The sequence below is a fragment of the Hemitrygon akajei genome, chromosome 18 (genome assembly GCF_048418815.1).
Source record: "Hemitrygon akajei chromosome 18, sHemAka1.3, whole genome shotgun sequence".
NCBI lineage: Eukaryota > Metazoa > Chordata > Chondrichthyes > Myliobatiformes > Dasyatidae > Hemitrygon > Hemitrygon akajei.
Window position 1 is genome coordinate 15,884,087 of NC_133141.1, and position 12,958 is coordinate 15,897,044.

The 12,958-nt window shown below is 45.3% G+C and overlaps 1 protein-coding gene across 3 annotated transcripts in view; it reads right to left on the reverse strand.

The window, feature by feature from the left end:
- fkbp11 (FKBP prolyl isomerase 11) overlaps positions 1 to 12,541 on the reverse strand; it is a 91,669-nt gene extending 79,128 nt beyond the window's left edge. For all 3 annotated transcript variants that reach the window (XR_012102011.1, XM_073070961.1, XM_073070959.1), the window contains exon 1: positions 12,404 to 12,541. The gene's annotated coding sequence lies outside the window, so the exon portion shown is untranslated. The remainder of the gene's footprint in view (positions 1 to 12,403) is intronic.
- Positions 12,542 to 12,958: the final 417 nt, after the last annotated feature.

Consider the following 12,958-nt stretch of genomic DNA (forward strand, 5'->3'; position numbering starts at 1 on the left):
ATGGAGTAGGTGATTAGAAAAGAAGGTAGATAAGTCACCTGGACCAGATGGTGTACACCCCAGAGTTCTGAGAAAGGTGGCTGAAGAGATTGTGGAGGCATTAGTAATGATCTTTAAAGAATCATGAGATTCTGGAATGGTTCCAGAAGACTGGAAAATTTCAAATGTCACTTCACTCTTCAAGAAAGGAGAGAGGCAGAAGAAAGGAAACTATAGGCCAGTCAGTCTGTCCTAAGGAAGATGTTGGAGTTGATTTTTAAGGATGAGGTCTCAGGGTACTTGGAAGCACATGATAAAATAGGCCATAGGCAGCATTGTTTCCTCATGGGAAAATCTTGCCTATCTAATCTGTTAGAATTCTTTGAAGAAATAACAAGCAGGATAGACAAAGGAGAATTGGTTAATGTTGTGTACTTGAATTTTCAGAAGGCCTTTGACAAGGTGACACACATGAAGCTGCTTAACAAGCTATAAGCCCATGGTATGACAGGAAAGATTCTAACATGGATAAAGCAGTGGCTGATTGGCAGGAGACAAAGAGTGGTTATTTCTTCAGCAGTTTGATCGAGGTACAACTGTGCAAGGAAGTGGACGTCAGTCAGTTAGAACAACTAGAAGAGTTTAAAAGGAGTCAGCTTTATAGAGCGGGCATCAGAGGAGTGGGAGACAGGGTAGGAGTGCTTTGGTTCAATGGAGCTTAGGCGATAAAGAGTCGAGGCAAGGTAGGTTGCCTGTGTAGAGTACAGACAGGAAGTATGTGTGTGAGGCCAGTGTTCTGTGCTCAGTGTAATGTGTTGTTACGCCTGTGCCCCCAACTCTGAGGGGCCGAAGGGTCCAAAGTAGCCCCCTCCTTTTTGAGGATCGCAAGATCGCTATTAATTCAGGTCAGGAGACCCAGGAAATGAGAGAGAGACGTTTGGAATGTCCTGGCCCCTCAGCGATACAAAGCCACGGGAAACGGCCATTGTCTCTTGGGGACGGAATTGTGTATTGAGCACTGTGCTATTTATTTGAAGCCCTCAGGGAATGACCAAAAGTGGGCTGGTTGAGGGGTGGCATCCTTTCAACCTGATTGACATCTGAGACCCTGTGAGTCAGGATAAAAGAGGGTCTGGGGAACAGCCTCTTGAGACGCACCAGAAGAAACGCTAGAAATCCTGTAACAGCGTAATAGCGACAGCCGGTGGAAAGCCCACGTGCGTCCTTTTCCATTTGCCTCGGAATTGGTGGGCCTTACCACAGAAGAACGGCTTTAGCTAAAACAAAGGAGAAATCAGCCCCAACGGCTCTTGAAGGATTGACATCATAAAAGGAATGGGCAAGTTTTAAACTCTCTCTCTTGACTCCAACCAGAGGCTGCAGCCTGCAGCTTGAATGAACTTGAGTGACTTTTATATTTCCATCGGACAATACATTATCCCCTAGACAACGATAGAGTTATTTCTGATTGATTATTATTATACCCGCGCTTTTAGATTTAGTATTGACGACGTATATTATCTGTATGGTTGCATTGATATTATTTTTGTGTATTTTTATCAATAAATACCGTTAAAAATAGTACCATCAGACTTCAACAGACCTCTCTATCTTTGCTGGTAAGTGACCCAGTTACGGGGTACGTAACAGTGTAAAGTCCAGGAAACTCCCAGCCTCCCAGTAGGAAGGAAAAGGGAGGAGGTCCTGAAAAAAGATTACAGGGTGGTAGGAAGGAAGTTGAGTAGCAGGACCACAAAGGTAGTAATCTCTTGATTACTGCCTGTGCCACATGACAAGCAATATGAGGCTATCAGGCAGGAACTTGGGAGCATAAATTGGAAACAGATGTTCTCAGGGAAAGGTATGGAAGAAATGTGTCAAATGTTTAGGGAATATTTGCATGGAGTTCTGCATAGGTACGTTCTAATGAGACAGGGACAGGATGGTAGGGTACAGGAACCATGGTGTACAAAGACTCTTGTAAATCTAGTCAAGAAGAAAAGAAAAGCTTACAAGAGGTTCAGAGAGCTAGGTAATGTTAGAGATCTAGAAGATTATAAGGCTAGCAGGAAGGAGCTTAAGAATGAAATTAGGAGAGCCAGAAGGGGCCACGAGAAGGCCTTGGTGGACAGGATTAAGGAAACCCCCAAGGCATTGTACAAGTATGTGAAGAGCAAGAGGATAAGACGTGAAAGAATAGGACCAATCAAGTGTGACAGTGGGAAAGTGTGCATGGAACCGGAGGAAATAGCAGAGGTACTTAATGAATACTTTACTTCAGTATTGAAAAGCTTCAGCATGTAGACATTAAGAAAGAGGATGTGCTGGAGCTTTTGGAAAGTATCAAGTTGGATAAGTCACCAGGACCAGATGAGATGTACGCCAGACTACTGTGGGAGGCGAGGGAGGAGATCGCTGAGCCTCTGGCAATGATCTTTACATCATCAATGAAGATGGAAGAGGTTCCAGAGGATTGGAGGGGTGTGGATGTTGTTCCCTTATTCAAGAAAGGGAGTAGAGATAGGCCAGGAAACTATAGACCAGTGAGTCTTACTTCAGAGGTTGGTAAGTTGATGGAGAAGGTCCTGAGAGGCAGGATTTATGAATATTTGGAGAGGCATAAGATATTAGGAATAGTCAGCATGGCTTTGTCAAAGGCAGGTTGAACCTTTAAAGCCTGATTGAATTTTTTGAGGATGTGACTGAACATATTGATGAAGGTAGAGCAGTAGATGTAGTGTATTTGGATTTTAGCAAGGCATTGATAAGGTACCCCATGCAAGGCTTATTGAGAAAGTAAAGAGGCACGGGATCCAAGGGGACATTGCTTTGTGGATCCAGAACTGGCTTGCCCACAGCAGGCATAGAGTGGTTGTAGACGGGACATATTCCGCATGGAGGCCGGTGACCGGTGGAATGCCTCAGGGATCTGTTCTGGGACCCCTAGTCTTCGTGATTTTTATCAATGACCTGGATGAGGAAGTAGAGGGATGGGTTAGTAAATTTGCTGATGACACACAGGTTGGGGGTGTTGTGGATAGTGTGGAGGGCTGTCAGAGGTTACAGTGGGACATTGACAGGATGCAAAACTGGGCTGAGAAGTGGCAGATGGAATTCAACCCAGATAAGCGTGAAGCGGTTCATTTTGGTGGGTCAAATATGATGGCAGAATATAGTATTAATGGTAAGACTCTTGGCAGTGTGGAGGATCAGAGGGATCTTGGGGTCCGAGTTCATAGGACACTCAAAGCAGCTGTGCAGGTTGACTCTGTGGTTAAGAAGGTGTATGGTGTATTGGCCTTCATCAATCGTGGAATTGAATTTAGGAGCTGAGAGGTAATGTTGCAGTTATATAGGACGCTGGTCAGACCCCACTTGGAATACTGTGCTCAGTTCTGGTCGCCTCACTACAGGAAGGATGTGGAAACCACAGAAAGGGTGCAGAGGAGATTTACAAGGATGTTGCCTGGATTGGGGAGCATGCCTTATGAGAATAGTTGAGTGAACTTGACCTTTTCTCCTTGGAGCGATGGAGGATGAGAGATGACCTGACAGAGGTGTACAAGATGATGAGAGGCATTGATTGTGTGGATAGTCAGAGGCTTTTTCCAAGTCTGAAATGGCTAGCATGAGAGGACACAGTTTTAAGGTACTTGGAAGTAGGTACAGAGGAGATGTCAGGGGTAAGTTTTTTACACAGAGAGTGGTGAGTGTGTGGAATGGGCTGCTGGCAATGGTGGTGGAGGCAGATACGGTAGGGTCTTTTAAGAGACTCCTGGATAGGTACATGGAGCTTAAAAAAATTGAGGGCTATGGGTAACCCTAGGTAATTTCTAAGGTAAGGGCCTGTATTGTGCTGTAGGTTTTCTATGTTTCTATGACTGTATTGGGAGCTTTTTCTGGTTGGCTGCTGGTTTACTAGAAGTGTTCCACAGAGGTCTGTGTTGGGACCAATTCTTTTTACATGAAATGTCAATGATTTGGATGATGGAATTGATGGCTTTGTTGCAAAGTTAGCAGACAATATGAATGGGTAGGTAGTTTTGAGGAAGTAGAGAGGCTACAGAAGGACCCAGACAGATTAGGAGAAAAGGCAAAGAAATGGCAGATGGAATACGGTGTCGGGAAGTGTATGGTCATGCATTTTGTTAGAAGAAATGAAAAGGTTGACTATTTTCTCAATGGAGAGAAAATTCAAAAAAGTGAGACGCAATGGGACTTCGGAGTGCTTGTGCAGGATTCCCTAAAGGTTAATTTGCAGGTTGAGTCTGTGGTGAGGAAGGCAAATGTGATGTTAGCATTCAAGAGGACTAGAATATAAAAGCAAGAATGTAATGTTGAGACTTTATAAAGCACTGATGTGGCCTCACTTGGAGTATTGTGAGCAGTTTTGGGCCCGTTATCTTAGGATGTGCAGAAACTGGAGAGGGTTCAAAGGAGGTTCACGAAAGTGATTCCAGGATTGAATGGTTTGTCATATGAAGACCATTTGATAGCTCTGGACCTGTAATCACTAGAATTCAGAAGAATGAGAGGTGGCCTCATTGAAACCTATCAAATGGTGAAAGGCCTTGATAGAGTGGATGTGGAGTAGATATGATGGGAGAATCTAAGACCAGAGGACACAGCCTCAAATAGAAAGGTGTCCTTTTAGAACGGAGATGAGGAGGGATTTCTTGAGCCAGAGAGTAGTGAATCTGTGGGATTCTTTGCCACAAGCAGCTGTGGAGGCCAAGTCTGTATGTATATTTAAGGCAGAGGTTGATAGATTCTTGATTGGTCAGGGCATGAAGGGATATGGGGAGAAGGCAGGAGATTGGGGCTGAGAGGAAAATTGAATCAGCTGTGACGAAATGGTGGAGCAAACTCGAGGCTACAGTCTCATGGTCTTAAAAGTCTATCAGTTTACAGTGGAAGCTGAGAAGGCTAGCATCTGACAGGACTGGGAACTTAATATTCTATAATATTTTTAGGAGTGGAGGTATGGGAAATGTGTGGCACTAATAATAAAACAATTCACAGTCCAATGATACAATGCAAAGGTGTAGGAGTTGTATTCAAACAGAATCCATATGGGCAGAGCTAAGGAAATCTGGATCATTCTGCAGGCTTTAGAACCCACTTATCAGCAAGTGTCAGATCTGCAGGCAGTTCAAATAATCGTTAAAAGCAAGTTACTAAATGCTTTGCTATACAAAGCTGGCCTGGAGTAAAAGATGATGCATTTGGTGATACTCAGTGGTGGTGTTTCAGCATCCAGCAGTGAGGAAGCTTCCCAGTGGAGGTCTGTTTACACAGGAGTCAACCCTCTTTCCATTGGGGACCTAGGGTGAAGAGTGTTACAAAGAGCAGTACCATGTAACATTCTGAGTTGGTTCATGGTCTCCCCAGTCACCTATTATTACTGTGGCTGGGAGGAGATGGTGTACCATGTACATATATACAGAGTGTGAGAGGCTGCAGCCTCTGTTTGAGTATCCAAAGAGGCTGCTCCTCAAGTACTGGCTGCACTTCAGCCCCACAGTCCTGATGGGTGAGTTGGTTGGGAGATCTCCTGGTCGGTTTGCTCCTGGACCTGGCCAAGGTATCCATTCATGGGTCAAGGTAGTTCTGCCCAAGCCATTCACCTATCCCTCTTCCATGGTTACGTCCAAGTCTGTCTCTGGGTACATTGGGAGATTTTCAGGACTGGTGGATCCCCCAGGGGCGCATCTGCATTGTAGATAGTGACAACTGTATCTTAATTTGAAAATAAAAATAGTGTATTGCTGTGATAATGTGATCATTTGAATAATTTTATGTATATAGAAAGTGATGAATTTGGTTAAAATAGTGATTGGATCTAAGACCACCTGCCATGAACGCTTCAGACCAGGAAGGGGCGCTGGGTAGTGGCAGGTCTTGACACACATCAAGGAGGAGATACAGGAGCCTGAAGACACACACTCAACATATTAGTAACAGCTTCTTCCCCTCTACCACCTGACTGCTGACTGGCCCATGAACCCATGTACACTACCTCATTATATTTTTTCCTCATTTTCCTTTTTAAACTACTTATTTAATTTTAAATATATATTTCTCATTGTAATTATACTTCTGTTATGCATGGCATTGTACTGCTGCTGCAAAGTTAGCAAATGTCACGACATATGCCAGTGATATTGAACCTGATTCTGATATTGTGGTGAGAGTAAGTATACAATTGGAAATAGCTGACACAATGTAATTAGGTTCAATGTGGAAAAAAAAGGAAAATGACAATTAAGAATACTGGTAGAAGGAGAAAAAAGGCAAGGTAAGAAAGGACCTGACCATTCAGCCAATCACTTCCCTATCTTGAGTCAGTAAACAGAATTACTGAAAGATGGGCATGGAATTTTCATGTATGAGATAGGGAAATTATAGGCCACTAGGTTTAACTTTGGCAATAATTGAGTGAAAATTTGGAATCCATTCTATGGGACAATGTAAATCTTCACTGAGAAAAGCACAGATTATTCTGGAATTGTCAGCATGGATTAAGAAAAGGTCATTCTGACAGACTTGTATGAAATTTTTTTTGAGGTTACAAGGACAGTCCCACTACTTAATGTAGTCTATGTGGATTTCAGCAGCAAGGTTTTTGAAGAAATCCCACATGACAGACTGGTGAAGACAATCAAAGCCCATGGGATACAGGGAAGGTAGCAAACTGGATCTAAGATTTTACGTTGTGGTTAACTATGTAGATAAAAGAATATCTGAAACAATTCTTTTGCTTTAGTTGTGATAAATTACACCAAATTACTTCTTTTGGAATACAGTATATGTGATCCAGCCAATAGAAATGGATCTATTAGGTGAAGACAAGAGAGATTGCAGGCAAGGCAGAAGTTCACTCACATCTTTCCCAACCTGCTCTCATCTACACTGGTGAGATTAAACATGGACCAGTCAACTGGTTTGCAGAGCACCCATGCTCTGTCAGTAATTGCCATCTTGACCTAGTGGCATACCATTTTAACTTTTCTTCCCACTTCCACACCAATGTGACTTACTCCACTGTTAAGGAGAGGTCAAACACAAATTGAAAGATCAACACTGCATATTCTACTTGGGAAGCTTATGACCAAGGACATGAACAATTTTCTAATTTCAGTTAATCCACACTCCTGGTGCTCTTCTCCCACACACTCATATGTCCACCTAGTTCTCCTTGTTCATCCTTCCCATCCCCTCCTCCACCTGGTTTCATCTTCTCCCCATCTGGTTCTATTTATCATCTATCAATCTGTACCTGTTACGTTCCCAGTAACCGGGTGACTTACCAGCAAAGATAGATAGGTCCGCTGAAGCCTGATGATACTATTTTCAAACGTTTTATTTTTAAAGGGGCACAACCGTATGGTTAATACAAAACATTCAGATCATATACATTGTCAAAACTCAATCTAAAGCACAGGTATAGTAATAATCAATCAAAAATAAGCTTTATCGTTGTCTAGGGGATACTGAGTCCAATGGAATATAAGAGTCACTCAAAGTCTGCAGGCTTCCCCGTTTCGGGAACCGCTGGCATTTCACGTGTTGGAGAGAGAGAGAAGGAACACTTGCCCGTCGTCTTTGCGAAGCAAATCCCTGTTGTTAGTTAAAACGGTTTTTCCTTTGGTTTCAGCCACAGACTCCCGATCCGGAATCTAACGCACGTGGCTTCCTTCAAAATGGCTTCCCGCTCCGACGGGAAGCGCTATCGTGTCTTCTTCGTGTGTCTCCTTGGTGCGTCTGAGGCCCCGCCTCGGCAGCCCACCTTTTATCTGGACTGGCAGGGTTGTAGATGTCAATCAGGGTGGGGGTGAGGCAATCTTTCCCCCCATCACCCAGCCCACGTTGCCCTGAGGATTTGCACGTAGTCCAGTCCCTTATTCCACAAAGGTGTCTCCCAAGACAATGGCTATTTCCATGGCTTTTGTCTGGCTGAGAGGCCAGCCCACATTCCAAACTGTAAGGCTACTCTCTCTCTCTCTCGATTCTCACAAAGGAGGGGGCTGGGGTTATAACACCTCCCCTCTTAAAAGTTTTTTACCAGCGGTTAAAAACAAGTTGGTGTAGGGTTTTTTTGGAATCTAACATACTACAGAAGCTTTTCTCTTCACAGAGTACTACCGTTATACATTCCAGTCAGTATCTAAACAGGTAACAATTACAGTGCCCCTTTCTTTAATATCTTAACATCACGTACCGTACTAAAGTCTGGTAGCATCAAACTTCAGCAACACAACTAAGGAGGTGTGATCTTAGCTTAGGTGCATCTACAAAAGTTTATACAAATACTAATTGTTTCGCTCGTGTTATTTCACCGGCAGGTCTCCAAAGGGGTTGTCTTTATTATTCACAGGCTTTGGTGCAAACCCGTACAACCGGCGTTGCTGTTTAAAAATGACAATTTCTATTAACCATCGCCTCTTTCCCGGGGAGACCCCCCGTGGGGAACTTGAGTAATTTGGCGAGGTACTCTCCCGCCTTTCCTTTCCATGAGGGTTATTCTCTTAACTCCGTGTCCCCAACCTAGTCCATCATGGGAATTTCCACCCAATTCTTTAATGCTACACAGGTAGTTAACCCTTTTGTCAAGACCATGCAGGCTGATGTGTTTCAGTTCGAACCTTTTTCTCCGGCCGCATTTAAATTTCGGCTTCCTCACAGCGCTTACTTGAATAACAATAGCGTGTGAGGCCCCTTTACATTCCAAATCAACCTGTAATCGATGCGCAGGCATCAATCTAGACTAACTTTTTTTCATTGGATTTGGGAACTACAGATTTACTGTTCTCCTCCACAACAACAGTTATCTCCCCATTCGTAAACTCCACATTAACTCTGAACACCCCCTTCAGCACAGACACCTTCTTCCCCGAACCAAGTCTATCTGATCCAAAAGGACGGTCGTCTCGTCCAGCCGAGTCAAATACCTCAGACTTTTTCTGAGCTCCGTGACTAGGTTTAGGACCACGGGCATCCCCATCTTGGACACACTCAAACGGGGCATTGGCCTCTTCCAGGCTTTCAATACCCATACCCTTTTCAAATTCTAAATTCCCCTGATCCTCCCAGTTACTCTCTGGGCTACTCACTTCCGGAGTAAACTCAACCCCTTGGGCTGAAACAACCTCATCTGCCAACCCAGCAGACTTCTTCAAGGTAATGGCATCCTTTTCATCGAGGACTGCCCTCATTTCATTATCGGGAACACCTTTAGACTCATCCGTGTCCAACCCTGGACCTTTTAACAGCTTTATCTGTTTCTCATCTTTATTTCCTACCTCTAGGACCTTTTTCTTCGCTAAGGGAGGATCTACCTTCTCTCCCTTACCCCCTTTTACGTTACTATTCCTCGTTTTACCACCCTCGAAACCCTCGTGGCACAGGGTCGGTAAAGACGTCTCGGCCAAATCAAAACTGGCCAATTTTAAACTGCTCCCGTTCTCAGCTGCCGCTCTCGACAGGCTGCGAGTGTCCGCGCATGTGGGATAGCTCGGGGACTCTATGGGCGGGGCCTCAACTCTCAGGGGCTGGGTTGTCAGCTTCACGGCTGCTCCCATCTTCCCACCCGCTAGGTCGTTACCCAGAAGGACGTCCACGCCTTCCCCCGGCAACTCCGGCAGGACCCCCAGTTCCACTGGTCCCGACACCAACTCACAATCTAGAAGGACCCTATGCAAAGGCACTACCTCGGTCCGGTTTCCTATGCCTCTCAGGGCTACCTCGCCCGTCGGAGGTCCGAATGGTAATACGTTACGGCTAATTAATGATAGCTCCGCCCCCGTGTCTCTCCAAATCCGTACGGGGATAGGCAGGTCCCCCTTCCTCACAGACACGGTTCCGGGTGACAGATAAATCTCCGACCCCTCGCGCTCTCTGCTCCCCGGGACCCTCTTGCCGATTTTCTGATTACCACTGCACGCCCGATAGGGATCGCTGCTTTCCCTCTCTCTGGCTCCTTTCTCGGAGCAAAGCATTTAGATGCAATATGACCCACCTTTCCACAATTAAAACAGGTCAAGCCAGGACCTCTCCTGCCGTCTTGCCTCTCCTCCTCAATCTTACCACTAGCTCCCAGCGGGATCTCCGCCTCAGCCGGCGGGCTTTCCCTACCATTCCGACGGTCTCTCGGGTAACTTTTTGGCGAGGAAAACTTTGGCTTGTGGGTTAGGGCATATTCATCTGCGAACCTAGCAATTTCTGAGATGGACTAATTCGTCCTCTCATTTAAATACATCTGGATCTCTTCCGGAACACAACCTTTAAATTCCTCAATCAAAAATAACTCCCTGAGACGCCCATAGTTCTCGGCCACCTTTTCCGCGGTGCACCAACGGTCCAAGAGCACACCCTTCTCATGGGCTAGCTCGGTATACGTTTGATTCCACCCTTTCCTTAAATTTCGGAACCTTTGTCTATACGCCTCAGGTACTAACTCGTAACCTCGGAGAATGGCCTCCTTTACTTGGTCATAATTCCCTTCCCCTTCCGGGGGCAACGCTGCATATGCCCGCTGTGCTTTCCCTCGTAACACGCTTTGTAACAACGCCACCCACTGCTCTCTGGGCCACTTCTGATTCACTGCCACCTTTTCAAAAAGCAAGAAATAACTATCAACATCCGTCTCCTCGAACGGGGGGACCAACCTCAACGCCCGACTAACATCAAACCCCTCCTCTCTCTCTACCCCTTTCTCTCTTCGCTCTTGCCTTCGCCTGTCCAGCTCCAACTCATGGCTCCTTTGTTTCTCTTTCTCTTCTGCTTCCAGCTGCTTTAGCTGGAGCTCATGACCCCGTTTCACCTCTAATTCCTTTAGTTTGAACGCCTGCTCCCTTCCCTTCTCAGCCTGTTCCTTTTCCTTTTCAGCCCGTTCCTTTTCCTTCTCAGCTGCTTCTAGCTGCTTTACTTTAAGTTCATGTTCCAACCTTACTTTCTCCAACTCTAACTGATCTGTCCCACTCGCTAATCTCTTTTCGGGGATATTTTCCAAATCCTCAGCTGCAAACACCTTCTTCCCAATGTAATACTGATTTATGACCCTTCGCACTTCCTGCTTTTTCATTGATGACCTCACCTCTGCGAGGTCTAACCCCTTTGCCAGATTTACCAAGTCTAATTTGGTAGCCGCCCCTAGCGCCTTTACAGTCGGGTTTCTCATAAATTCATCCACATCCATCTTTGCTTGTTTCCTGTCTGGCTACCTGCGTAACCAGATTTAAGTTTGGACTTACAGCCCGATTCACTGACCCTCCCCTTTGGTTTCAAATCCCGGACGAGTCCCCACTTGTTACGTTCCCAGTAACCGGGTGACTTACCAGCAAAGATAGAGAGGTCCACTGAAGCCTGATATACTATTTTCAAACGTTTTATTTATAAAGGGGCACAAACGTATGGTTAATACAAAACATTCAGATCATATACATCGTTAAAACTCAATCTAAAGCACAGGTATAATAATAATCAATCAAAAATAAGCTCTATTGTTGTTTAGGGGATTCTGAGTCCAATGGAATATAAGAGTCACTCAAAGTCTGCAGGCTTCCCCGTTTCGGGAACCGCTGGCATTTCATGTGTTGGAGAGAGAGAGAGAAGGAACACTTGCCCGTCGTCTTTGCGAAGCAAATCCCTGTTGTTAGTTAAAACGGTTTTTCCTTTGGTTTCAGCCACAGACTCCCAATCCAGAATCTAACGCACGTGGCTTCCTTCAGAATGGCTTCCCGCTCCGCCGGGAAGCGCTATCGTGTCTTCTTCATGTGTCTCCTTGGTGCGTCTGAGGCCCCGCCTCGGCAGCCCACCTTTTATCTGGACTGGCAGGGTTGTAGATGTCAATCAGGGTGGGGGTGAGGCAATCTTTCCCCCCATCACCCAGCCCACGTTGCCCTGAGGATTTGCACGTAGTCCAGTCCCTTATTCCACAAAGGTGTCTCCCAAGACAATGGCTATTTCCATGGCTTTTGTCTGGCTGAGAGGCCAGCCCACATTCCAAACCGTAAGGCTGCTCTCTCTCTCTCTCGCGATTCTCACAAAGGAGGGGGCTGGGGTTATAACAGTACCCTACCTCCCTTTGTACTGCTGTACCCAAGCAATCTTTCCTGCTCCCTCTCAGTTCTGATTCAGGGCCTCAACCCGATACGTCGACTTACACTAGATGGAGAAAGTTTGGCTCATCAGCTTCTGCACTGGTAGAAGCTGCACCTGGGATGAAATATTAGGCCTGGTTGGAATATTCAGTCACTCATTTGGTCCACTAAAGTGTTGTTCAGAACTCATCTCAGCTGTGATACACAATCAGGCAAGCTCTGCAATTAACCACTTCCAAGAAAAAGCTCTATGTTGAACAGTGGTAGTCAAACCATCCCAGTGAAACTGATGAAAACTACCCCTCACTTAACAGTTAATTTACCTGTTTGTTGGCAAGGACAAGTAAGACAGCATCACGCAATTCATCTTCTGCAAGCATTCGCATCAGCTCCTCACGTGCCTCATTCATACGCTCTCTGTCATTACTGTCAACGACAAATATCAACCCTAGAAGAACAAAGCGAGCACAAAACTTCAGAACATAGTTAATATACAGTATCTCTTGCTTTCCTTCTCATATCCTAAAATCAGAAATGCCTTGGCCAAAGAACGGATGGGTAAACCTGCTTCCCAAACAATTCATCACTACATACCATAAATTACACATTGGCAGCCCATTAGTTGAGACATTTTATTATTCAACCCTCAAAGTACAACAGACAAGTAACTGGCCACGTGGAGAACTGCTGTTGCACTAAGTAGTTTTACGCACCTCTGCACCGAAGATAAAGATCACCTTCATTTGTCACATGTACATCGGATCATAGTGAAATGCACCAGTTGCATCAAAGACCAAAACAGTCTGAGGATCTACTAGGAGCAGCCCATAAGCGTCACCAAGCTGCTGGCACTAGAATAGCAAGCCCACAATGTACTA